The 27,094-nt window shown below is 48.8% G+C and overlaps 1 long non-coding RNA gene across 1 annotated transcript in view; it reads left to right on the top strand.

Moving 5' to 3' along the window:
* Positions 1-16,457: 16,457 nt before the first annotated feature.
* LOC139019782 (uncharacterized) overlaps positions 16,458-27,094 on the top strand; it is a 31,223-nt gene continuing 20,586 nt past the window's right edge. The window contains exon 1 of the long non-coding RNA XR_011473148.1: positions 16,458-16,572. This is a non-coding gene — a long non-coding RNA (uncharacterized lncRNA). The remainder of the gene's footprint in view (positions 16,573-27,094) is intronic.

Here is a 27,094-nt window from a genome sequence, read left to right as displayed (position 1 = left end):
GGATGGTGGGAGATGAATGAGCCGTGGACACCAGCCCTTGCCACCTGGTTTCTTCTACCCCAGGCTGCACACTCAGCAGGAACTCGGGGACCCTGGGGAGAGAGCGGTGCTGCCCACCCCTCTCCACAATGCCCTGCCGAGTGAACGTGGGCTTTCTGGAGCAGAAAGTTCCATCCTGGGGCAGGGAGGTGTAAGGGGAGGGGCCAGGGCACAAGGGCAGGGGGATAGCACATGAGGCTAAATTAATTTTGGAAACCATTAAATCTTTGAAAAGGGAGCGTGTTTTCAGCAGGGACAGTGAATCACTGTGATTTGCAGAAACAGGCACCAAGCAATTAGCCATCTGGATGCTGTGGCTTCCAGCCCCGCAGCGGAAACTGCAAGTAAGCGGAAGGCTGGTCATTACCCAGCCCAGGCCCAGTTCTCCAGGCCTCGTAGACAAGTCTGTGCCTCCAGCCAGCTGGGAGCCCAGAGGCCTCGGACAAAGGGCAACTTGGCAAGAGACAGAAAAATGGGCAGGAAGCGCACCACCAGCCACAGGGAGGCAGGACTGCTTCCTTCTTCCTGGAGCTCCCCTCAGAACCCATTACGGCTGAGTGAGCAGTTCATTTGCACGAGAGCATTTGTTAATCACATACTATCTCCCAGGCCTCGCAACATGCATATGGGTTGTACAGCTCCAAGGGACCCATCACATGGTATTCAACCTGTATAGCACTATCTGGAGGAGCCCTGCCTGGGAGAGACTTTTTTGCAATCAATGAGGAAATAAAAGTTAAAATTGATGAAGTGAACTGGCTCAAGGTAAGTAGCAGGTTTGAGAATGGAACTCAAAATTCTTTGCTCTTTCCTAGATAATCCCTATTTGCCAATTGCTGTTCTGTCTGGCTCATAGAGTAGATCAGTTAGTTAGAGCATCGTTCCGATACACCAATGTTGCAGGCTCAAGCCCCAGTCAGGGCACATACAAGAAATGAATGCATAGATAAGTGGAACAACAAATCTATGTATCTCTCCTTTCCTTTCTCTCTAAAAATCTCTCTATATAAAAGGCTAATATGCAAAGTGTCCCCATGGGAGTTCGACCGGGAGACCGGGAGTTCATCGCTCACTATGACGTGCGCTGACCATCAGGGGGCGGCACGGAATGAAGGAAGGCCCCGGCTGGCAGCTGGAAGACCCCAATTGGCCCTGATTGCCGGCCAGGCTTAGGGACCCTACCCATGCACAAATTTTGTGCACCGGGCCTCTAGTAATCAATAAAAAATTGTTTTTAAAAAATCACACACATGAATGCCATACACAGCAGAGTTATTCTTAAAAGCAGTTGCCCCACTTCTTCTGATACTCTGTGACCCTAGGTGCTGCCCCTCCATTCATTCCTAGAAACTACTAGAGAGCACTGGGCAGCCCATCCAGAAGGGTCAGCAAGCCTTGCAGGCGGAGCCGTGCGACTGACCAGAAAGCACTTTGCGGGAGGATGATGGGCTGGCTGGCTGTGTGGTGATTTATGGACGACGGTCCTGGCACTGTTGTGCCACCAGCTTTCACCATGTGCAGAAAGGCCAATGGAGCAAACTGCTAAGGGAGACTGTTCAGTGCAGGGAGAGAAGCCAGGATGGAGGCACCACCTGGACGACCAGATGTCTGTGCCCCACACCGAAGTGCCTGGGTCCTCTCTCCCCGAGTTTGCTGTGGCACCATTGACCAACCACTCCCTGCTCTGTGCTTTGTGAAGTGTTGCCTCTGCGGAGCCTCAGCCCAGAGCTGTGCCGCCAGCTCAGGACTTGGCTGTGGCCTGCGAGGCCCCAGACCTGGGCGGCCAGAGGGTTTGCATTTGGCGTCCATACCTGCAGTCCATCCACTGCTGGGAGGGCCAGCTCTCTGAGCAGGAAACAGCGGAGGGAGGGGGGAGCGGGGATGCAAAGGCCATGGGCCTGGAGGCAGATGGAATGGGTGAGGTCCTAGCTCTGCCTCTCCCTGGCCAGGCCCTGGCCGGGGCTATGGACCTCTCCCCTGCTTTCTTCCTGTATACAATGGGGTTCATGTTCCTGACCTCACAGGGTGGTGGTGAGACCCGAACAAGATCACAGGTGCCCCAGGGGAACGGGCAGGTAGTGGAACTTGTGAAGAGAGCTTCCACGGGTGGCCAGGTCTTTTTATTTGTCAAAAGAAACCAGAGCCTTGACCAGTTTGGCTCAGTGGATAGAGCATCTGCCTGTGGACTGGAGGGTCCCAGGTTCGATTCCAGTCAAGGGCATGTACCTTGGTTGCGGGCACATCACCAGTGGGGGATGTGCAGGAGGCAGCTGATTGGTGTTTCTCTCTCATCGATGTTTCTAACTCTCTATCCCTCTTCCTTCCTCTCTGTAAAAAATCAATAAAATATATGTTTAAAAAAAAGAAACGAGAAACCTGGATTTTTATGGGAACTTTTTCAATTTTCAAAAGCCTGTGAGGACAGAACAGGCGGGTCTGCAGGCCGTCCCGTCCGAGCGTGAACTCACGGGGATGTCACTGCAGGTCTGTCCCCACACTTCCTCCTCTCCCTACAGGCTCCCGGAGACTCTGCCTTTCCCTGGTGGGGTCTGTCACCCACACTGGGTCAGCTCAGCCCTGGGGTGGCCTGAAGCCAAGGCCCTGGGCTGAGAGAGGGCAGGGTTTCTGGTGCTCTGAGCACAGAAAGGCTGTGGACAGGACTGCCACCCCAGCCTCTTCCCCAGGAGGGCGAGGGAAGGGTGAGGAACAGGGATCTTCAGCCACAAAATGAGTGAGTGAATGATTGAATGAATGAATGAATGAATGAGCGGGCTACTGCTGCCTCAGGCAGAACTTTGCTTGGCGGGTGGGACAGGACCTACGATTCTGGCTTCTCAGTAATGCTGACGGAGCGCCCAGGGGCCTCTTGCAAAGGCTGGTGGTGCCTTTGGCTGGGAGTCCTGGCAGAGCAAACCGGCTCAGGGACCAGTGAAGCAAGATGCCTCCCAACCCCACCCCCAGCGCCTTCCAGAGAATCAGGCCGGGGCTGCCGGAAGCGGGAGTGCAGGACGCAGGGGAGGGGTGCAGGGGGTGGGACTTTGCATCAAAATCCTTCCCAGAAAGGGGCAGCTCCTTCCTAGCACGGGCCCTGCGGGTCTCCCCCGCCCGCCCTTTCCCGGACACCCCAGCGTCTCTGGCTGCAGCCTCCCCGTGCGGAGCGCAGGCTGCTGGAGGCCTCAGGAGCCCGAAGCCACGGGGAAGCACTGGGCCCTAAAGAGGCACCCACTCGCGGCTCTCAGCGGTTCCGGGAAAGGGTGTGGGAGAACCCCCCGCAGAGCCTCTTCTGTCTCCTGAGCTTCCCAGGAAGTGCTCCAGCGGGGAGTTTCCACAGCGGCTCCGACCCTGGGTCCAGGTCTGATCTGGTCCCTTCGGATTCAGAGAATTCCCCTCGGCCCCTCCCCGGAGTAGAAGGGACCAGGGTGTGCGCCCAGCCACGTCTCCCTTGTCTGCAGCTGCACTTGACCTCAGTGCCCACCCAATGGACGATGGGCACTCACCCATCCAAACACCAGAAAAACCTGAACTGAGGGACACTTGACAAAACAACAGAAAGATAAAGAAGGGCTAAGGACCGTTCCAGACCCGAGGAGACTAAGAGACAGGACAACTAAATGCATTGCGTGGTCCTGGATTGCGTCTTAGATTGGGGGGGTGAGGGGGTATTGCTGTAAAGGACATAATTGGCAAAAGTTAAATATGGGCTACTTAATAGATAGTAATATTATTAAATTTTACTAAATTTGATCATTGAAATGTGGTTATGATAAGGAATGTCCTTGGTTTGTTTTCTCTGAAATCCTATATTATAAAAGGCCTGTGGTTGTGATGCCCTAACAGTGTCATGACCAAACAACCAGTCAGAGCTCTGCAGCGGAGGCGGGGTCCGAGGCTCCGCCAGAGGGTCTGGGTCTCACAGGATTTCGCGTGCTGGGCCTCTAGTATAGGAATAAGGGGTATGTCTACAATTTGCTGTTAAATGACTCAGAAATAATAGTAATAATAATAAACACACTATTATTCTCAAGCATTTAAGTATACAGTTATCATATGACCCAATTTCAGTCCTAGATATATCTCCCAGAGAAATGAAAACATATGTCCACACAAAAGTTTGCACACTAATGTTCGTAGCAGCGTTATTCATAATAGCCAAAATGTAGAAACAAAGCAAATGTCCATCAACGGATAAATAAGTAAGTAAAATGTCATATCTATGTATATACTGGAATGCTATTTGGCTATAAATGCTACATCTTTGCTATATATGGACGGCCCTTGAAAACATGCTAAGTGAAAGAAGCAGGCCCCAAACATGGCATATTATAAGATTCCTTTTCTCTGTGATGTCCAGAAAAGGTAAATCTACAGAGATGGAGAGTAGATTCGTAATTTAGAGCAGGAGTGAGTGGGAGTGGGGGAGAGCACTAAAGGGTACGGGGTTCCTTTCTGAGACGATGGAATGTTCTAAACTTGTGCTGATCGTTGCACATATTTGTGAAGACACTAAAAACCACCTTAAATGGGTGAATTGAATGGGATGTGCGTTATATCTCAATCAGGCTGGTATAATAACATGCATCTATGTCAAGAGAGAGACAGTGAGTGATAAAGCAAATGTGGCAAAACGTTAACGATGCCGAATCTGGGAGAAGGCTATCCCAAGGTTCATTGTACAGTTCTCACCTCTCTTCTGAGTTTGGAATTATTTCAGAATTAAAGGTGCTCTTTTAAAAAGAGAGACACATCTACCCATGTTCCATCTAGAGCAGCCGTCGCCAAGCGGTGGCCCACAGGCCACTGGTGGCCCGTGAGGTCCGAAAGGTTGGCGACCGCTGATCTAGAGGCTGGTTGCAGGGAGGCTGCAGTACAGGCTCTGGAGTCTGACAAGCTGGGCTCCAAGTTCAACTCCACTGTTTACTAATGGTGTCACCTTGAATGAGGTACTCGACCACTCTGGGCCTGTGCCTCATCCGTAAAACGGCAATGATGCCAATAGTACCTACCAAAGACAGCTGTTGTGAGGATTCGAGTCAGTGCACATAGAGCCTTGAAGATTTTATGTGGTGAGTGCTCCATAAGGATCGGCTATTATTACTCATTCATAAACAATTTTTAAATAATTTATTTTCTCTGTTGTATTACAAAAGTAATACATGCTCATTACGGAAATTTTGAAAAATGCAGATAAACAAACAAAAAAATAAAAGCCACCTGTAGCCCTCAAAACCTGTGGAAATCACTGCTAACCTTCTGGGAAATATCGGGTACATAATAGATGTCTACCTGCTGAATATTTACCACATACAGGTGCTGGGCTTAGTGCTGAGGATTCGGAAATGAGTAAGACATACACCCAGCCTGTCTGAGAAGCGAATGCTAGAATGAGACATATTAACCAATCATTAGAGCAATGTAAGAGCCACACTGGAAAAAAATGGAGAAGGTCCTGACTGTCTTGGCCTCCAGACGTTGGAAAGGCTTTTCAGAGGTTCTCGGTGGATAAAGAAACAAGTCAGACAGAGAAATAGGGAAGTGCTGTCTGGGAAGAAGAAAAGGTACATACAGACCAGCGGGGCATATTCCTGGCAGGGAGGGATAGCGCTGTGGCTAAGGCCAGATCCCAGGGCCTTGAATGCCAGGCCAGTGTTTCCGGCCAGAGCAGAGCCTTCAAGGTTAGAATAAACGTCCAACTTCCAACTCTCCTTCTCATTACACAGTATTTAGAGGCGGATTGGCTGAGTTCAGAACCCGGTTGTGTGGGTTACCAGCTGTGTGACCTGAGAAAGTTACTTAATCTCTGTGAACCTTGATTTCTCATTTTGATAATGGAAAAATAAACCAAGCTCACTTGATTGTTGTGAGGATTACATGGCTTTACAGTAAACTGCTTCGAGCAATATCTGGCACGTAGCCACCACTAAGTATCTGTTGTTATTTTTCACCTAACATCCCCTCAAGCCTCTCTTCTAGCAGCTGATTCTGCACTGAAAGTGTAATAAAGACCAAGGTAGATGCCGGGTTTCTGGGGATCAAAAGAGCCTGCTGTTTGCCAAAGCTGGAGGTGGGAGCTCCCTTCCGGCCAAGCCCCGGGAGTGGGGAGAGGTCAAAAAAGGAGCCTTCTCACTCTGAGAGCCCTCATTCATGTCTGATTCTCTCTCAGGAAGTTGGTTCAGGGTCTGGGCCTGGCCCCTCACAGCTGCCTCCTCTCTTGAGGGGAAAGCTGTGATGGGAACACTTTTCTCTGGGGAGGAAATGGGCAGGGAATGACATTTGTGTCCCCACCAGTATGCAAATCATCTTGGGAGACAAATGATTTTGCAGGAAAACGCATCCTGTTCCTTCCAGCACATTTCCCTTGATGTCTGGGGGGAGCCAGTTGGTCAAGGTCAGAGCAATTATTCAGGGAGCTCCTGACCACTGACCCACATCCTTCAAGAGCCTGCAGAGTGGTGGAGAAGAGAGGCCTGTAGGCTGGAAAGCTCCAGGGCTGGCGGCCGAACAGGGGACTGGCCCAGGACCCCTCCCCAGCCAGGTTCTCCCAACCAAGGAAGGGAGAGGAGGTGTGGTGGAGCCACATGTAGGGACCAGGAGTCCTGGCTTCTAGGCTGGCTGAGCCTCTGACCCACTGTGTAACCTGGTCTATAAAATGAGTTTCTAAGTCTTTAAAATGAGAAGGTCAAATTAGATCAAGTGTTTGTAACTCGGGGAATATAGACCCTTAAATCATAAATGTGCTTCAGGGGATTGGTGCTGCCCTCAATTGTATGCAAATTTATGTACGTGTTGTGTATTCTTCTGGGGATGTATGTAAAGTTGTCATCAGGTAACAGAGGTGTCTATTCCCCAGACAAAAGTTTTGGTAATGTCTGTGGTCCCTTGAACTGGCTGCTGGGTAGGTGGAAGTTTCTTGAAAACAAGGCTGTGTCTTATAACAAGAATATAACCTAGTATCTGGCACACAGTAGATGCTCGATACATATTCGCTGAATGAATGACATTTTGGGTAATGACCACAGCAAAGGTGTTTCCTGATGCCGAATCTCAGCTGTGGGAGTCGAGGTGACCAGTGATGACAGGGCTGGTGAGGAGACGGTGGTAGGGAGTGTAGAAAAGGAGTCTGAAAGCTGCATCCTGGAATCCACTCAGTTCATGGGCTGTCTGACTTGGATTTCTAGTCTCCGACAGGCACGTACACCTTTAGCTCCCCTTGGTTCCTTATTGTAGACTCAGCCAAGCCAAACTCAGCCCATTGTTCTGCAACTACATTGGTTTGGTTGCAACAATGAAAATTATCATTTCTCCAACCAGGAAATCCATCAAACCTGAAGAATGTGGACTCACTGCCCAGGGCGGAGGGGGGGCGGGTGCAGGAATGAGTGCGGGAGTGAGAGTAAAAGCAGAAGGTCATCTGCCTCCTCATCCAGTCCTAACCACCTCAGCACCCTCCCCCTGGACTCGGCTGAGCTACTTCACCCGGTAGCATCTTTGAGCATCCTCTCTCCACTCATACCTTCTTTGCCTACAAATATATACTGGCCTCCCCTGGCCTTAATTAACATACCTTCACAAATTTTTTATTATCTAGAAAAATGTTTGTGGTTTGGTGTTACATGGGGGGGAGAAAAGGGAGATACGAATTGTTTATCTTTTGCAATAGTTCTTTCACTGTGACCCCGTCTCCCGCAGCTGATCTGCAAGGCCATGACACCAGCTAAGGGAGCAATTACTCACTCCAGGAGCCTGGAAAGGAAGCACCACTTAATCATGAGAGGTGTGAGTGACTGGGCTGAAAAACACACCCTGCCCAACCCCACGCCTCACCTGGGTCACTGTCACACTGTCCCAGGTGTGTGACATGGAGACTCCCTGGCCTTGGGAGGAGACCAGAGCTGGCTATTTGACTTCCTCTTCCTTTCTCCCTCCCGCCCCTGCTGAGAGCATTGGGAGAAGTTGTCCTTTTGTAGATTCCTATTAAATAACCATAGGCTGTATCTCCATTCAATCAATAACTATTAAGCTGAGCATCTCTTTTCATGGGTTCTGGGGTATAGCAGTGAGCAGAATAAATCCTTATCCTATAGAACAATAGGAACTATTAAACAAGCTTTTCAGCCTTGGATAGCATATGTATAACCACATTTGCTGGTCCAAATGCTTTCATTATAGAGGAGATTTATTCTTTGCCCAGAACAGACCCCTTTTTTGGGGAACTGCTCCTTCCCCACTCTAACATTAATGATGGAAGGAGCTGCCAATCATGTGTATTGCTCACAGGGGTGAGTATGTAACATATGGGGCCAGTCATAGAATCCTAGGGGCTCCTTGGCCTCATGGGTTGGGCTAGGAATAGTCATATGAACCAATCAGAATGCTTCCATAGCTTTTTCCTTTAAAATTTTAATTCTAAATATATAACTTATACACGAATATGCCTGTAACCACACAGAAGCTCCATTTCTTCAACATGACCTTTTTCTTCAACTTTCTCCTTTCTGTCCTTCCACTCCATTCCTTAAATCATTAAGCCCTTAAGACATCAGATTCTGGGTCAGCATCAAACTGTCTTAGAAATAAAGCCTCAGGTCTGTTGACCACAGAAGCAGAGTTGCAGTCCAGCTAAAGATAACATCTTGACTGCAGTTGTGTCCCAGCCCCAGGCCCGTGAAAGCAGAAACCAGAGAGAACAATGCCATGGCTGACCTCAGGACCTGATACAATGATCAGCTACTCCCTGTCCTGGCCCCCACCAGTCAATAGAGCCCATGACCCAAACTCCTTTAAGAACCATGATTAATGGCTTTTCCCCCATATAACCATCCCCTGGAAGCTAAGGGGAGCCAGGTCTTTGAACACTAGCTTATCTGTGGCTCCAGACTTGGCACTATTTCCTCAACTAATAAACCCTTACTTTCTTGACTGCAAACTCTTGTTTGAGTTGGGCTGGGCTTTGATGCGTGCAAGCAAACGGACCCCTTTACTCCACTAACACGTTATCATTAAGAAAATTCAAACCTGACAGTCTCCTTCAAACCCACCCCCAATCTTAGCTGTTCACCAGACCTTTTTCTATACATTTGGATGCATTTAGAAATGTATGTTATAAACACACACAGACATGTCTATGATTATTTCAAGGTTTTGTTTTTGTTTAAGCTTGAGTGATACCATATTGTATGTATCATTTTGAAAAGTACTTTTTTCATTACCAACATGTCTTAGGGCTTATGTCAGTACATAGTCATGCTTTTTAAAACTTTCCATATTTTCACAGCATGAAATATACCATGGTCTAAAGATGGACATTTAAGTTATTTCTAATTTTGTGCTACAAATAACACTTTACATAACATCCTTGCCCATATTTCCTTATACACACGCGTAAAAGTTCCTGGTCTGGTTTTGAGAAGTAGCATCACCAAATCAATAATATCCTTTTTCCCTCCTCACCTGAGGATATGCTTTATTGATTTTAAAGAGAAAGGAAGGGAGAGGGATCGAGCCCACAACCCAGGCATGTGCCCTGACCGGAAATCGAATCGGTGAACTTTTGGTGCATGGGATGATGCTCAACCAACTGAGCCACACCAGCCAGGGCATGCAATACCCGCATTTAGAATCATAATAGGTAGTGCCAAATGTCCCTCCAAAGTGGCTGGGAAGATGTGCACCCCTCCAGCAGCATATCAGAGCATTAGGGCCCCCATTTTTCCATTCCTTCACCAATAGTTAAGAGCATCAAAGTTTAACATTCTTTAGAATTCTGCAACTAAAAAATGGTATATTGCTGTTTGCTAGAGCCTCTAACTGGAGATAGTGGGCAGAGCTCTCTACTGTCTGGCACGGTCCTGCGAGCTGTGGACGAACCAACACCTAGGAGGGAAGGGTGAGTCCCGCCAGCCGTGCCCTTTCTGCTGTCTCCACAGCCAGCTTCTGTGAGCCAAGCCCTTCCCCTTTGGGACTCAAGCTAATTAGAGTGGCCTTTCTATGACTCTCAGCCAAAGTCCTGAACTCCTCATTGACATGTGTAAATGACCATTGTCTCTGTCGTCCTTGTCCCTGAGCTCACAGAGTTTACACTGAAGCTGTAGTCTCTCTCACTGCCACTGCTCCTCTCTTTTCTTTTTTTCCCTTTCCTTCTTTTTCTTCTGCCTGGCTCATCTCAGGCCCAGGCACCCTATTCAGAGCTCCAGATGGCACAGAGGTGCTTTTGGGGAGGGCAGGGCAGAGCAGTGAGAAAGGCCCCGGGAGAAGGAACATCTGCCTGCCTCCCGAGTAAGAGTCTCCAGGAGCTATCAGACACACTAGGGCCCAGTTTCTCTATGTGGCCATGTCAGAGGTGGCCAAGGTCAACCTTACAGACAGATCAGCATCTGCTTTTAAAGAAAAAGAAAAAAGGAAGAAGAGGAAGAAACAGAGCAAGAATGAAAAAACACAGGAGGAGCAGCTCCCCCTTTTTGTGTTTAATGATCAGACCCCAGCACTGAGTGAAAACTCACTTTGTCAAAAAGGAAAATCTACATAGCAGTTGCCGCTTCTTAGAGACAGACACAACATAAACACGTAAACACAGGCTGTCACCGTCCTTCTGATGGTAGCGTGTGTTTGTTTCATTTTATGAACAAAAGAGCGAGAACAAGGTACTAAATGACATCCAATCCAAAATAAAAGAGGAGCAGCGCAACCTTGGCTCCCATGGGAAATCATCTTAGTGGGGGAAACACTGGAGCGGGCCTGCCCCTAGCTGGTCTAACCCTGAGAGCAGGGCTGTCGGGGTGTCGCGAGAAGGTTCTGAGGACAACCCTCTCCAGGTGTAAGCTCATTTCACCCAGGAATATTTTGAGAATTAGAAATGGGATAGGGCCCGGCTGGCGTGGCTCAGTGGTTGAGCACTGACATATGAACCAGGAGGTCATGGTTCCATTCCAGGTCAGGGCACATGCCCGGTTGAGGATTTGATCCTGTGTGGGGCAAGCAGGAGGCAGCCAATCAATGATTCTTTCTCATCATTGATGTTTCTCTCTCTCTCCCTCCTCCTTCTTCTCTGAAATCAATAAAAGTATTAAGTAAAAAAAAAAAAAAAAATGAAAGAAATAGGATAGGGACTGCATCCCCATGTCAGAAAGAGAATGTCCTTCAAGGCCAAACAGTGAGAGAAGGAGACAAAAGCTTTCCTTCCCAAGATTGAATGTCTGTGAAAAAATTGCTGTAGAAAGTCTGGCCAGGCTAGGAGCTGGGGGTGCGAGGTGGAAGGAAGGAGGTGCACCCCCAGGTTGGCTGCAGGGACAAAGGGAGACTTGGCAGAAGGGTCATGTACAGTAAAGATTCACAGAGTGAGAGGCTGGGAGAGGAGCGATATGGCCTCTCCCCCGACCCAGTAAATCCTCAGTAAAATGAATGCCCTCCACCCACCCACCTTCGCCCCAGCCTCCACTCCATGTTTGATGGGAAAGGTTTGGTTTTGTTGTTGTTTTTCTGGAAGCTGGTAAAGGGGCTGGAGTTTACAGTATATTTGCTGGGGTCAAAACAGTCAACTCGCAAGCAAGAGAGGGCAATCTGGGAGGATCTGTGTGTGCATATTTGTTCCATCCTGTGGTATCCCCCGTGTCTACAATGGTGTGTGGCATATGATGGACATTCAGAAAATATGTGTGAGATAAATACACACAACTCTTCACATATATGATTTTGGCCACACACACTGCTGTGTTGTCCCCATTCAAGGTCTGGTTCAACATTCAACAGATTCTGCTGTGACCGACCCAGATCCCCACTCACAACACCCAGCACGGCGTCTTGCTTCCCCAGAATCTACCCAAGACCTCCACTGCCCGCTCCAAGTCTGGGCAGCGGTGGAGATAAGATGTGTCCTGAGGAAGCTCTTCAAGTTCCGCCGGTGAGAACTGCCAGCCTATCTTCTGGCCTAAGTCCAGGGCAGGGCTGTAGACTCCTCTACCTAGTTTTTAAAGCAAAGCCTCAGGTCTGCCCCCTACTGTGTAAATGCGGGAACTTCATCCAGAGCATCATACCCCAGGCTCCTTGGAGTTGCAGAATTTTTATCACTTTCCTCTGTGCTGGGGTTAGGATATATGACTCCGGGCAAAAACTTAACCTCTCTCCACCCTTTTACTCCTCCATAAAGGAGGGTGGGCAGCTGAACATACCCTCCCTGTTCATCTGACCATATGGTGAGGGTCAAATGAGGTCAGACATGAAACAGTGCCTTGAACTCTGTAAAACCCAGGCCCGGTGGGGCACTGCTTCTCTCTAACAGTAGGTCTCTGAACACACACACACACACACACACACACCCTCGGTCCCTAGTCCCAGGGCAGAGCTTCCATTTCCCTTTTCCTCTAGTCCTTAGCCTGAGCCCCTCAGTGCAAGCTGTCAGCTGGCTGAGGGCTACAGGCTCCTGGGCCACTTACTAGGCCTGGATGTGACACCCTGGCCAGTGCAGGAGAGCCCTGGTCGCCTCAGGACCGGAGACAGGAGGTTGTCTACCCAGATGGGGAGCCATTGGCACGTGGAAGGCCACAGTTGCTTGGGCCTGAGCCAGAAGCTGCAAGGCCATCAGAAACAGGCTTGTCTCTCCAGAGACCCACGTGAGGCCCCAGGGCAGGCTGATGGATGCAGAGGCTGGGTCTTACCATGGCCTCAGACAAAGGAAAACCCCAAGGCCCGGGGATGCAGGGGCAGTGAGGCACCCCCCAATAGGCTGAAAAATTTAGCAAATAAAAATACAGAGAGATACCCAGTTAGACTTGAATTTTCAGATAATCATCAAGTACTTTTTAAATACAAGTATGTCTTATGGAATGTTTGGAATATGCTCATATTAAAAATTATTTTCTGTTGATCTGAATTTCACATTTAACTGGATATTCCATACTTTATCTGGAAACCATACCCCTCCCAGGGAAAGGGCTCAGGGGGCCCCGCCCCTTCCCAGAGCCTGCTGTCACCGCTGCTGGAGGTTCCAGGACTCTCCTAAGAGACCACTTCCTGGCTGCCTGCCACGGCTGTGGCTTCCATTCCTGGTTGGTGACCCATGCAACCAGCACTGGGTGAAAGGAGAGGCACCACAACACAGGGAAGAACCAGAGGTCCCCTCAGGTCATTTCACCCCCGAGCCTCTGTGTCTACTTCGCAGGGTCTTGTGGACACGGATGAAGTCACGATGGGCGGTGCTTTAATGTTGTGGCATGGCCCCCTCCTGTCATGCCACACCTGCCTCTGCTCGGCTCTTAAGTGTGGGTGTGCCTCGTGTCTCTCCCTCTTCCCTGAGCCAACTCACCCACTGCCTGGCTCCAGGCACCATCTAGAGCAGCGGTTCTCAACCTGTGAGTCGCGACCCTTTTGGGGGTCGAACAACGCTTTCACAGGGGTCGCCTAAGACCATCGGAATTCACATATATAATTACATGTTGTTTTTGTGATTAATCACTATGCTCTAATTATTTTCAATTTGTAACAATGAAAATACATATTCGTAGCAACGAAATTATTTTATGGTTGGGGGGTCACCACAACATGAGGAACTGTATCCAAGGGTCGCGGCATTAGGAAGGTTGAGAACCACTGATCTATAGGAAGCTCTGCCCCCTGCAGGGGAATACTCAGGGCTGACACATCCCAGGAGCTATTGCACAGGCAGACCATCTCTCTCATCTGAACTGCGGGACAGCTTCCCGGCTTGCCCTGCTCCCGTTCCCTGCCACACCACACCCAGGCCCCTGCTGAAACCCTCAGTGGTTTCCACTGGTCTTGGGATAGAGTCAAAACACCTTGTCAGTCTTCTGCCCCCATGCAGCCACATTTCCTGTCAAGTCACAGCCAGCACAGCCCCTTTCCCCAGCCCACTGCCCAACCAAGTGCCTTGCAGTTCCCGACAGCTCTGTCCTGCCCAGCCCTCAAAGCCTTTCATCAGTCCCTTTACTGGTCCCTTCACTTCTTTGACCTCCCTCGACCTTCCCTACAGGATGGTGATATTCCGCTCTGCCAGGCTTCCTAAGGTCTCAGAGAGAATCAACCGAGAAAAGGGATGTAAAACTAATTTGTAAACTGGAAAGTTTTGTGGGAAGTGAAGAACAGAATGAAAGGCAGTTCAGGAGAGTTTTATAAGCCTCCTTATAAGCTGACCTCAGATGCCCACAGGAAGCACAGAGAACAACCAAGTGAAGGAACCAAGGAAATTTTAGCAGTTTGGGCAGGGAGGTGTGGGTGGGTGGGAAGTGCCTGGGTGGGAGCCTTTAGAGCAGCCCTACCCTAGGCATGAGGTCTGGGACTGCATGGGAACCTCTGGGGAGGTAGGGGTGGTGATGGGGGGTGGAGGAGGGTACAAGATAGAATCGCTTTGGCCTCTTCCTTCCAGCTCAGCAGGGTGAGTCATCCAGAGGTGCTGGCCCAAATTTCTCCCTCCTCCACTGGAGGCTGAGCTGAAATAATCCCAAAGATGTACCCAGAGCTCAGAGATGCAACACAGAGTGAGTCATGAAGCTGAGTCAGAGCCCACTCAGCCCTTCTCAGGGTTCTGACGAAGGCTGCGCCAGCAGAGTGGCATTCTTCCAGCCTTGCCCCTGCACACACACACACACACACACACACACACACTTCTCCAGATAATGAATCACAACATGATTCCCCTGACCGCTATCTAGCCTCACTTATTTCACATGCAAGCATAGCCTGAGCTAATGATGACAAAGCAGGTTCTAGTCTGACCTGTCCACTGTCAGTGTGAAGACTGAAGTTTGGCTTTAAGTCTGTAACAGAAAGAATCACGTGCTTGTATCAGAGAACATACAATACCAGAACAGGGCTGACTTAGAAGTCATCTACTTCTAGTCTGACTGCTTCAATTCTAGAGGTGAAAGCTCAACCCAGAGAGTGGAAAGGAAGCAGGGTCCTTTGATAATTGCGATCTATGCTGCATTATTTAAACCACATTACAGAAAGAATGAAAAAAACACACACAATGATCCCAACACTAACATAACCATTGATACAACTTTACTACCATTTCTCTAGTTTCTTCTTATGCGATTGTAATTATACATGCATATAGCTTTGTATATTACTTTTTTCATTTGATTTTACCTTCTAAGCATCTCCGTCATGTTACTAGGGTCTTCATAACCATTGTTTTGAATGACAATATAGTCTTCCAGCCCAGAAATGGTCATAATTTTTGCATGACTTATTTAACCATTCCCTCGTTAAAGGACATGTCAGGATGCCCCAATCGTTCCTATTACAACACTAAATATTACTTTTTCATTTACTTATTTCCTGTATTAGACAGACTCCCATAAGTGGAGTGGCTCAAAGGTAAAAAGTGTGAACATTTTTAAGTCTCTTGATACCTGTTAACAAATAGCTTTCTTTACGATTGTACTAATTGAACTGTTGCCAGCAATTCAAGGGCTACGGCATTCTTACCTGTCATTATATACCATGGCTCAAAATAATAACTTGAAAAATAAATAAATAACTTGTCCATTTCAACAAGTGACCAAAATGTAAATGTTTATACCTTCTGACCCACCAATTCCCCTGTGAGAATCAAGGACATAATCATCAAGTGTATGCTGACACAGGCAAAGATGTTCCCAAAGATGTCACTGTGATACCAAGGATCTTAAAAGGCAGAAGTGTGTTAAATCCATGGAGAGGGGCATTATGGGAGAGGACTTAAATATTTTTACTTTACACCCTTCTATATTGTTTTAATTCTTCATAGTAAGCATGTGTTATCTTTATAACTAGCAAAATGAAGATATTTCCATATCGAGGAAAGAACCTGCAGAAACCAGCACCCCCCTTCCATTTGCAGTTAGGGTGCTGGTTCGGTCCATCAGAACCCCGGCTCTAAGCCTTCCATGACCTTGAGTTTTCTGGCAAAGGGCGATGCTACTACTGATTTCATAGGGTTATTGTCACTTAAATGAATTCATTCCTGTAAAATGCTTAGCACAAAGTCTTGTGATTAGTAACTATTAACAATATTAACTATATTGCTATTTTATTCTGATATTTCTTTTAGTTCCTTACAACCTTAGCCACTATTTCCTTTTATTGTTAATCCTCACCCTAGGATATTTTTCCATTGATTTTTAGGGAGCGTGGAAGAGAGAGGGGAAGACAGGGAGAAACCAAAGGCCTTGGGGAAGGTGGGAGACGAAGTTTGGGTAGGAAGGGAGGGAGGGGCTTTGGGGGGAGGCAGCGGTGGGGAGCTGGAGGGAGGAGGGCGAGGAGGAGGAGGGCCGGAAGGGAGGCCGGCGGGCCTGGCCGGAACCGCAGCCCGCCCTCCCCGTGTGGACTGAGCCCCCTCCTTCCCCAGCAGCCGCCCCGGCTTCCTGGCCTTTTCTGGCCGCTGCGTCCACGCCTCTGACGCGCTTGTCAGGCCGCCGCTGGGGAGGACTCCGCAGGAGCCTCAAATGCCACCTCCTCCCAGCCTCTCTCCCAGCGCTGCGTCTATTTTGGGCACCACATTATTTCCTGCTGTGATTTTCAGCTTCTAATTCGGGCTCTGAGGTAAGCCGTGACATCCGCTGCCTCCCCCTCCCGCGCCGGCCCAGCGCTGCGCTGGGGGCTTCGGGGATCATCAGCCACCCCCCACCCCCCTAAGGTTTTCAGGAGGAGGGGCTCTGTGCCCTGTGCAGGGTGAGAGTCTAGCTAGAATATATTTCTAGGAAGATTTAGAAAAAATGGCAGGGACTGGGTATAATTTACACCGTCGTGTCCAGATCCACCAGGGGACTGTAGATGCTAACAGATCAATGGTTTTCTCCTGTTGGACAAGGCCCCTGGGAGAGTCTGATGAAGGATCTGCACCCTCTCCCCAAAAAGTACCCATGTGCACCCCTTCCCCCCAATGCAGAGATACAGCAATTCTGCTTATAATGTCAGGGTTGTGCTTGGGACCCCCAGGGGAGAGGACCCCATGTTAAAAGCCCAGCGCAGAGGCCCCTAGAATCCCACAGATGCGCCTCCTCCAGCCAGTTTCCTCCGGATCAGATCCAGTGCTCCCCTCCCTCCTCCCTCCCTGGGATCAGCCTCATTCTGTCTAATCCATGCGTCTTTGTGCAAGGATCTCACCCCCAAATGGGTAAAACGGGAAGTTCAATGGTGAGTGCTTACTTGGTGCAGATGGGCGTGCCCCTGAGTCCGGCCTGACTGGTGTTGACAAGGACGTGGGCTCCAGTTCAACACCTAGAGCTTCAGTCCCTTGGCCTCCGGAGCCTCCATTTCACTGGCACAGTGGGGCTCGGTTATAAAGCTGAAGTTCAGCTTCCCTCGCGGACTAAAGCAGCGGTGCAAGCTGAGCTCCTTCACAGGTGTGTCTGTGTCAAGGGAAAGGACCAGTTCGTTTCCTTTGAATCACTCACACCTGGTGTGTTCCCCCTCAGAGTGGGCAGCTCTCCATAGTTTTTTGTTTTTGTTTTTAATCCAGATAGATAAAATAGGGAACAGTCCAAAATAAGAAAGCGATGTCAGATGACAAATCTCTAGAATGATGAGAAGACCACACACACACACACACACACACACACACAGCAGCTATCACAGGAATCAAGCCTTGGAAAGCTGGCTGATGTTGACTCAGCATCTCCCCCGATCCCGACCCGCCCCCCCCCCCCACCCATGTTAAAAGGGGATCCTCCATCTCTTCCTCTGTTGACCCCTCCCTAACACTTACAGATACGCCTCCCACCTTCCATGTCTCTAGGGCCCTGTGCTTACTATCTTAGTTCTTCCTTCCGCCCTGTGAGATGCCTCTAGAGTGCAATACGCATGCTCAGTGTGATGGCCTCACACTCTGGACTCTGGGACCTAATTTCTGACACTCTCTGACACTGTAGAGGGCTCTTCTCAAGCTCTCTTCTGAGCTTCTCCAGCGACACCCAGCTTGGTCCTCTTCATCCCGATTGTGCTGTCCCTGTGGCTGGCTCCTCGTCCTCCTCTGCGCCTTGTTAAGGATGGCCATCCCGCAGGGTTCCTCACGTTGCCTTCAGCTCGCTGTCCTCTGCTCTTGGGAGAGGGATCTCATGGACTTGATGGTTTCACTAGCCCCTCTAGGCTACCAGCTCTGACCTCTCAAGTTCCAGTCCCAATTTCAGCTGTCCACTGGACATCCGTAAGCCCTTTGTCATCTCAAATTCAACAGATCTTCCCCCAAACCAGCTTTCCCTTTTCTGTTTGGGGCTTGGCCATTCCCCTGGTCACCAGGCACAAAGGATCCATCAACGTTGACTCTTCCCTCTCCTCTCTGTCCACCTCCATGCAGACTCCAAATCCTGCCCAGTCCCCCTCTGGGATCTCTCTCTGGCATCCATCTCTTCCTTCCTTTCTCACCTCCATTCACCTGACCCTGGCTCTCAGTTCTGATGGCCATGGTAGCTTCCTGGCTGGTGTGTCTGTCTCTGGTCTCTCCATTATTTAATACAGGTTAACTTCTGGGTCAAGACCCATCTCATTATAACTTTCTCAACCACCTGAACTGCTTTAACACATCTCACCTGGTCCATGCACTTTGCCAGTGCATCTTATCTTGCCAAGTGGTATCTCTCCTACTGCTATTTAGCTTTTCCCATTTCTCACCTAAATGGGAGCTTCTAGAGCCCTTTCTCAGCCCTTGATCGGAGCTTACCCAGGGCCAGCCAGGATCCCTGGTGCTGCACCCTGGCACTTAACACAAGTGCTTCTGATTCCTCACTGTCTCCCCTACTTTTCATTCTGGCTCACTTCAGCCCTCTTTTTTTTATTAACCAAGGAGTGTGCCCTTCACAAGAAAGCAGAGTCCAAGTCCCAATGCCTAGAGGGACCAGCAGGTCGTGAAATGGGTGAGGAGGGCCAGGTGTGCAACGACAGCAGTGGTGGGATATGGCATCTAGATCCCACGTCCCCAGTCCACAGGGGTTGCTGCCACTCAACCCTCCTTCGTTGACATTAGGCCCCGTGTGGCCAGGTTATCCAGTTTTTCAAAAAACACCAAATTTGGATTTTTACAGGAAACTTCCCTATTTTTAAAAACACGGTGCAGACCAAATAAAACACCACTGCAAGCTAAATTCAGCAGGTAGCCCTGGACACAAAGGTTTCCTGCCTTGTAAGTATTCGTGATGTAGCACAAAGCACTGTGGACTAGGAGTTTCTCACCATGGTTATGCCAGTCAGCGGCTGTGTAACCTTGGGTAAGTGGCATCCCCTCTCTGGGCCTCAGTTTCCTCATGTGTACAATGAAAGATCCTATTAAATGATCCCAACGCCTTTCAACTTGGTCATTCTGTGGTTCTATGACTTATCCTAAGCGGTGAGGGAAATCCTGTTTAATTGAATCGTCAGGTTATTGAGATTTACCATAAATACACGCCGAACATAGATTACCACATTTCAAAGAACTAGAACACAATAAGGCATTGGTTAACTGAAATTCTCCAGGGTTAACTGGAAAATCCCCTTTTAATCAAGCTTATTGTTGAAAGACTTTCTAAAACACCGGAGTTCAATTTCCTGCCTTTCTAAGCACAGGAGCTGCGGTGATGCCCGGCGAGTGGAACTGATGAGTCAATGTCTGGGGATGGTTCTGCCACCTGAGCTGAAAGGGCAGCGGCAGAGGGACCCCGAGGTCCTCTCAGGACACTCCCAGCCCGGGGGCTGCTCAGAGCAAGGACCACCTGGCTGGGGCCCCACCAGCCTCTTTGTGGGACTCAGACGCCCGGGCTGACCATCCACTCTGGAAGAATACTCACTTGTAAGCTGGGGGTTCGCTGGAAACTGGCACTGCCTGGCCTGTGTCAAGGCTGAATGTCGTGACACAACCTAGAGCCCCTTCCCACCGAAGAGCCGTGGAGCCCAGCAGGCCTTGGTCGGAATCCGGGCTCTTCCGGGCTCTAGCTGTGTGAGTGAACAAACGGCCAGTGTCCTTTGGCTTCAGTATTTGCCACAAGATCTCCCCTCTCCTGGCCTTAGCCACACTACGTAGTGGAAAGGAAGGAGGCTCCTTCGGAACCAGTAGCTCTGGAGCTTCCCCGTCTACGGGCAACTTGCTTAGATCACAGAGCTGGAAGGGACCCCAAAACTCCCATGCCCCACCTCTCACATTCCAAGGAATAAGCAGAGGCCCAGGCTCGGGGCAGACTTGCTGGAACCCGTGGATCTGGTTGGAGGCCCCATCTGGTGCTTTCCCTGGCCCGCAGCCTGGGTTGTTTATTTGTTCAGCATGTTTGTTTCGGCCATGGCACAGCCTGTTCTGACTCTGGGACATTTAAGAGGTGAGCCAAGAAAATCACAGGAAAATGGTTTGTTCTTGGAGCTAAGGTGCAGGCAGCCAGGGTGGGAGGCAGGTTTCAGGCCAGGTCTCTTTCCTTCTGCTCTCGGGAACCAAAGGGACTCCGGTGGGGCTTCCTGGGCCTTGGTTTTCCCAGGACCATGAAAGGAAAGACTGGAACGTGCAACCGTAAGATAGCTGTTCTCATCTTCTCCGTCATTGGCTCCATTCCACACCCCAGTTTCCACCCACTGAGCTCAAGCTACAGCCTGATCCACTTGATCAGCCAGGAGTGGAGGTGTTGGGCTCAGCACCTGTCCTTCTGTCCCTCTGCCTGCAGCAACCTCCTCTCTGCTTGTGAATCTTATTCTTCAAAACCCAGCTGTTATATCACTACGTCTAAAACCCTGAACTCACCCCTCAGATAGTCTGCCAGCAACTTCGCTTTTGTCCGATGGGTAGTCAGTGTAGTAATGCCACTTACTAGCTCCTGTTCACAGAGCACTTATTTGCAGTTATATAAATATCTGACTACCAAAAACTTGGAAGTAAATAATAAGTGCACTTTTTGGGGGGTTTTCTGTTTTAATTGATTTCAGAGAGGAAGGAAGAGGGAGAGACAGAAACATCAATGATGAGAATCATTGATAGGCTGCCTCCTGCACGCCCCACACTGGGGATCAAGCCCACAACCCTGGCATATGCCCTGATTGGGAATCAAACTGTGACCTCGTTCATAGGTCGATGCTCACCACTGAGTCATGCTGGCCGGACTAAATGCACTTTTTGGCTGACAAAATAATTTATATCAATCTAAGTCCAGGGTGGTAGAGGGAAGAAAGGATGACAAAAGGAATTTTCTGGTGGCAAAAAAGGTCTTATGCAGCCCTAGCTGGTTTGACTCAATGGATAGTGTTAGCCTGTGGACTGAAAGGTCCCAGGTTTGATCCCAGTCAAGGGCACATGCCTGGGTTGCAGGCTCGATCCCCAGCAGGGGGCGTGCAGGAGGCAGCCAATCAATGATTCTCTCTCATCATTGATGTTTCCATCTCTCTCTCCTCTCCCTTTCTCTCTGAAACCAATGAAAATACATTTTAAAAAAGTCTTATGCAGCCTTTTGACACACATGGCTGCCTCATTTGCCCAAAAGACGTGGCACATAGTAGGTGCTAGAAATATTCTGTGAATGCCACGAGCATGTGAGGATGGAGGAGCATGTAATGAGGATGACATCCCCTGGCCCCGGAGTCATTGAAGCCTCTGTCAACCCTAGTTGGCTGTCCCCAGGGGGCCAGGCCAAGAACCAATTAAGAACTGTCCTAGCCTCAGGCTCCTTTCCCCTAACTGGTGACGTGCCAATCCTTAGCTCTCATCCACGCAGCACTAACATTGGTGAGAACCTGGGGACAGCGCCGTGTGTTCTGGAGCCCGCTGCCCGCTGCGGGCCCTTTGCTCCGCAGCTCTGCAGAGTCTGGCCGGCTGTGGGAGGTGCTGTTCTCCTTCACTTCCAAGATTAGCTCAGACCTTAAAAATCACAGCCTGGCGCCTGTTCCTCTCATGCCAAGGAAAACAGTAGATGTCAGAAACCTCCTTAGGTATCTGGAAGTGAACAGCTCCTTCTGCTCCCTCCCTTCCTTGTATGAGGTCACTAAATCAGGATGACAAAGCAAACAGTGACATGTACGGTTGGGACTTGTTCCCACATGGATTCCAGGCCTTCTCCAACACCTCTCCTCCCCATGCTCAGAGTGGCAGGCCCAGGTGTGGCAACCAACTGAGCTGGATGCTAGGGATCCTGGGAAATGGAAGGCATCCACTGTAGCGATAAAGAGTAGGTCCTGGATGGACCTGGGTAAAAGAGGGAATCGGATGTTAGCACCACCGGACATTTGCACAGGGGCTCCCAGGCATCAGCATGCTCTCATTTGTTCTCATTGGAGGTAAGGAGCGTGAGAATTCTTTTGACTTCATAGATGAGAAAACAGGTCAGCAACTTACTCAGGGCTACGTGGCTTAAGGGTCAGAGCCAAACTTGAAATTAGTTTTATGACTCTAGTGACATCTCACCTCACCACAGTTCCTCGAACTTCAGTCACTGGTATACCTGCTTGATACTTTTGCCTTGTTGCATAGCAGCCTCCTATTATTTCCTTAATGTTTTTCTTTAAATAAATTCACTTTGAAAATTGACCTCGTTCTAAGCAACACGTGTGTGTATGTGTGTAAATAATAATGTATGTACTAGTGTATGTATCATTGCTAAAACTGAACATTTTCATCCTCCTCCCCTAAGTCAACTCTTGTAACACCGGGGCGACTGGTGCCCACTTTGAGAAACTGCCCGTTGCCCTGCACCCACCTGCATGACCAAGAACGCACCTTCACAGGCTGGCAGTCACTAAGTGGCCGCCATGTCGAAATGCTCAGCCAGCAGGATCACTCGGGGCCATCACTGTTGTTGTTAGGGCTGTGCCTCCAAATCACCAAATCACTGAATCCTGGAGGATAAGAGAGACATCACAGAATCCAGCTCCTAAGGGCAAGGCCTTCTACAACGTACCCAGTCACAACCCTAAAGATTAAGGAGGCACCATTCAAAGGTATAAAGATGAATCAGATGAGTCCTTGCTCTTAAAAACAAAGGTTACAAACATAAACAACTGAAAACTAGAAGAATAAGCAAAGGGTCTGGAATCAGAGAAACTAGACTTGGTTCCACCACCAACTCGCCTTTGAACAAGCCCCTTCATGTTTCTGAGCCCGTGTCCTTAAACAGAGATGATAGTATTCCTTCTTTTTACCTTTTAAGATAACAGGAGATTCAGATCTTCTAAATGGGTGTGATATATCAAAACGTCAAGTTTTGCACCTCAATTCAGTGCAATTTTTGCTAATTATACCTCAATAAAGGGAGAAATGGGAGTGAAAATGCTCTGTAAAAGACCATAAAGCTAAAATATAGTGTGCAAGTACTAGATAGGCAATGCCCAAACTCCTGAATAGAGTATTTGCATTATGACTGCAGAATGACTCTCTCCAGTGAAAACTACCAGAAATAGGTTGGGGAGAGATTGGGGAGACCATATGGGCCTGACCAGTGTCCCTAACTTGCTGCTTCCAGGTCTTGGACCTATGAAGACGATGGTGAGCTGCACCAGCTTGCTGCCCTTCACTCCTTCAGAAACCTGCTTTTATTCGGATTCTCATTCTTTCTGCTTTGAAACATGTCTTCTAGCTTCCCACCCCATGGCCAAGTTTTTGCATAGTAATGGATCTTTGCCGCCCTCTGGTGGCGACTCCCTGCAATAGCTGCAGTGACTTTTTAAGGGCTGTGCGTGACAGCCTGAGGAAACCAGAGCCAACCCTCAAGATCAAGATTTTCCAGGGCTGGCAGAGGGCTTACAACCCAATTAAAGGCAGCTGCTGCAGTCCAGAGCTCCTTGACGGGAAGGGGCAGTTCCACAGGGTTTTGCCCAAGTAGGACAAAAATCCAGGCCTCTGTCTGCATTAACGCTGCTAACATGTTCAGTTCCTTGACTGGAACTGAAGCTTGTCTAGAAATGAAGATGGCCCTTCTTCCCTCTCTGCCTAGAAAATCCCAGGGTAGGAGGGCCAGGACTAGAACCTGCCCTCCAAACCTTTTAAAGCAACAGTTAACTGAGCACTTCTTTTGTGAACTGGTAGATGCCAAAGGGTGCAATGCAGGTGGGTACAAAATAAGATATATAGTTCCTGTCCCCAACTCATAAATGCTACAAGCATAAATAACCTAAGCACATATATCATTTAATAGACACCTGGCAAGTCGCCTAAGGGCTATCATGGATGTAGAAATAGCATGCTACAGGGCTGGTGGGGAAGGAGAGGCAACAACCACGGGAATCGGGGTTTCCTCAAAGTACCTAGCAGACATGATACTAATAATTACATGTTGGGGGAGCTGTTTATGTGCCCAGCATGGTTAAGGATTATGTAGCTACATCAGTTATTTAATCCAGCTCCATGTCATGAGATAGGTACTATTTTCTCTAGTTAATAGACAAGGAAACCAAGGCTCAAGGCCATGTATACAGCAAGGATTAACAGAAAACAGAAAGTAAAAGCAAAAGTGTTTGGGGCAAATAATCTATTAGCATTACAATATCAGGTACACCTGGTCAGGTGGCAGAAAGGAAGGGACAAGGGCATATGAGGGGGTGGTTATGATGATCAAAAAGTACAGGAACCATCCCAGCCAATTTGGCTCAATGGATAGAGCGTCCGCCGGCAGACCAAAGGGTCCTCGCTTCGATTCCAGTCAAGGGCACATACCTTGGTTGCAGGCTCCTCCCTGGCCCAGACCCTGGTCAGGACTCATGCAAGAGGCAACCAATCAATGTTTCTCTCACATCAATGTTTCTCTCTTTCCCTCTCTCTTCCACTCTCCCTAAAAATCAATGGGACAATATCTTTGGGAGAGGATTAACAAACAAAAATGTATAGGAACCCAAAAGGTGAAGGGATTAAATGAAAATTGGTAGTTACAGAATAGTCATAGGGATATAGAGCACAGCATAGGGAATATAGTCAATAATATTGTAATAACTATGTATGGTATCAGATAGGCACTAGTTTTATGGGGTGACCCACTTAGTAAGTTATATAATGTCCAATCACTGGGTTACATACCTGAAACTAATATAACATTGTATGTCAACTGTAATTGAAAAATAAAAAATTATTTTTAAAAAGTACAGAAACCCTATGATAAGGAATTTTAAAGCCTCAAGTGAATTTAGACCTCACTCTCTGGATAATGAAACCCTTTGAGCTTTCAGATCAAAGGATTCTGCTCAGGATGCACTTTAGGCTAATTCAGATGTACTTTAGGCTCCTTCAGGGAGGAGGCAGATAAGAGGAAGAGAGATCTGTGCGCAGTCAGCATTGCGCGGAGCGTGGGTCAGGCCAGTGGGCGATGCAGAGGGATAAATCCTAAAATCTCTACACAGAGAACCTGTTCAGATTGACTGGGGGGACGAAGAAGGTGCAGCTACCCTCGGTGGGAACCACTATCTCCTCACACACTGAGCCCACCAACCTGCATCATTAAAGCCGGATCCAACTGGGGGGAGAGAGATTTCTGGTCTCCCATGGACTGGAAGTCTCATTTTCACCCTTCTATAGTTGTGCCAAACCTCTAAAACCAAAGCAAGGCAGTCTGTTCAGATTGCAGAGAAGAAATCTTGAAACTGTTCTCAATGCCCACATCAAGTGAGGCATCTCAAGATCAAAAATCCTGTCACAAGAAGACACCATACCAGTTTGATGCTGTGACCTGCCTCCCAAAGGTCAAGGAGAGTTTTATGTCATTTCCCAGCAGTCCCATCAAACCTGCTTGGGTCCAAACCCTGCATGGGAAGTCAGCCCACCAGGGGCTTGGATTCCTGCTTCTGATTGCCACAGGACTGGCAGGCTTCCCTCTGGCTCCCACTCTCAGGAACCAGCCACAGCTGCTGGTCACTTGTCACACCCTATCCAGGAGGTGGCAGTATGTCAATGGTAAAGCAACAGATGCCCAGCCTGTGACTAATGGTATCATAAGTTGTTAGGAATTGTGTCACATTTCCCAAAAGAGCTACACCAATGAAGTTAGTAATAAGTAAAGGCTTGGGCTACCAGGACATGGTGCAGCTTCATACTTCCTATCCTAGATTAGGACAATTCCAGAGAAAATATTTATAGCAGGTGCTCAGCTAGCATTTCTTTTTTTTCTTTTTTGGTTCATCGTCACCCCAGGATATTTTTCCATTGATTTTTAGAGAGAGTGGGAGGGAGGGGGAAAGTCAGAGATAAACATTGATGTGAGAGAGACACATTGATTGGTTGCCTCCCGCATGCCCCCCTGACCAGGGCAGGGGATTGAGCCCACAACCCAGGTATGTGCCCTGACCAGGAGTCAAACCGTGACCTCCTGGTTCATAGGTTGATGCTCAACCATTGAGCCACACCGGCCAGGTGATATTGTTTTTTGAGAAATGAAAGACTTATCACTCTTAGCAGACCAGACTTCTCACATCTGTCAGGGTAACTAAAGTTTCTTCTTACTGCGTCTTGCCCACCTCATGTACACTGTCTGATCCCTATGAGGAAAGCATCATCCTTACCCACTCTCTTGCTGAGCCACAGCATTTCTCCTGCCTGCTCAGTGTATCTGCCTCCAGCCCAGTCCACAGGCTCTCTACCTGCTTCCACGTTTAGGCTTTCCTTTCCTGTAGAAGTGAGGCGTTAATGATGGGGGTGGCGGTAGAGTGAGATAAGGCATCCTCTCACATTTCTTCATGCCTCCAGAGAGAAAGGAACTTCTGTTCCTCTCTCCACAGGGGTGAGAAGCCCCACATTGGGCAAGACACATCCAGCTTTTCATTCTGTGACCTTATTTGCACCTTTCCGCTGGAGGAGTAACTACTCTGATGGTCAGAGTCCAGGACATTCAGAGGGCTGAGTTTTTATCAGGACTGTGCGTGAGGTATGCTATGGTCCTGAACCGGGTCCTGGTAAGTCCAGGTCTGTTCTCAAACCTGGCAGGAAGATTACAGTGGGAGGGAGTGAGAAACCCCCATTGTGCATCTATTTTTTAGTTCCCAGAATGACAGGGACCCCCAGGGTCACATCTATGCGTGACCTTATATTTCAACACTCTTTGAGGAGGCAACATCAGTGAATCCTGGGGCCTAACCACCAGAAGCATCCCATCGCTCGGGAAAAGCACAGGCCCTAAAACTTAATGAAAGACGTATGGCCTGAAAC

The sequence above is a fragment of the Myotis yumanensis genome, unplaced genomic scaffold (assembly GCF_028538775.1).
Source record: "Myotis yumanensis isolate MYYU_CA2020_CCGP unplaced genomic scaffold, mMyoYum1.0.hap1 SCAF_11, whole genome shotgun sequence".
NCBI classification, from domain to species: domain Eukaryota; kingdom Metazoa; phylum Chordata; class Mammalia; order Chiroptera; family Vespertilionidae; genus Myotis; species Myotis yumanensis.
The sequence above is the reverse complement of the archived record's forward strand: the minus strand, read 5'-3'. Positions and strand labels throughout refer to the sequence as shown.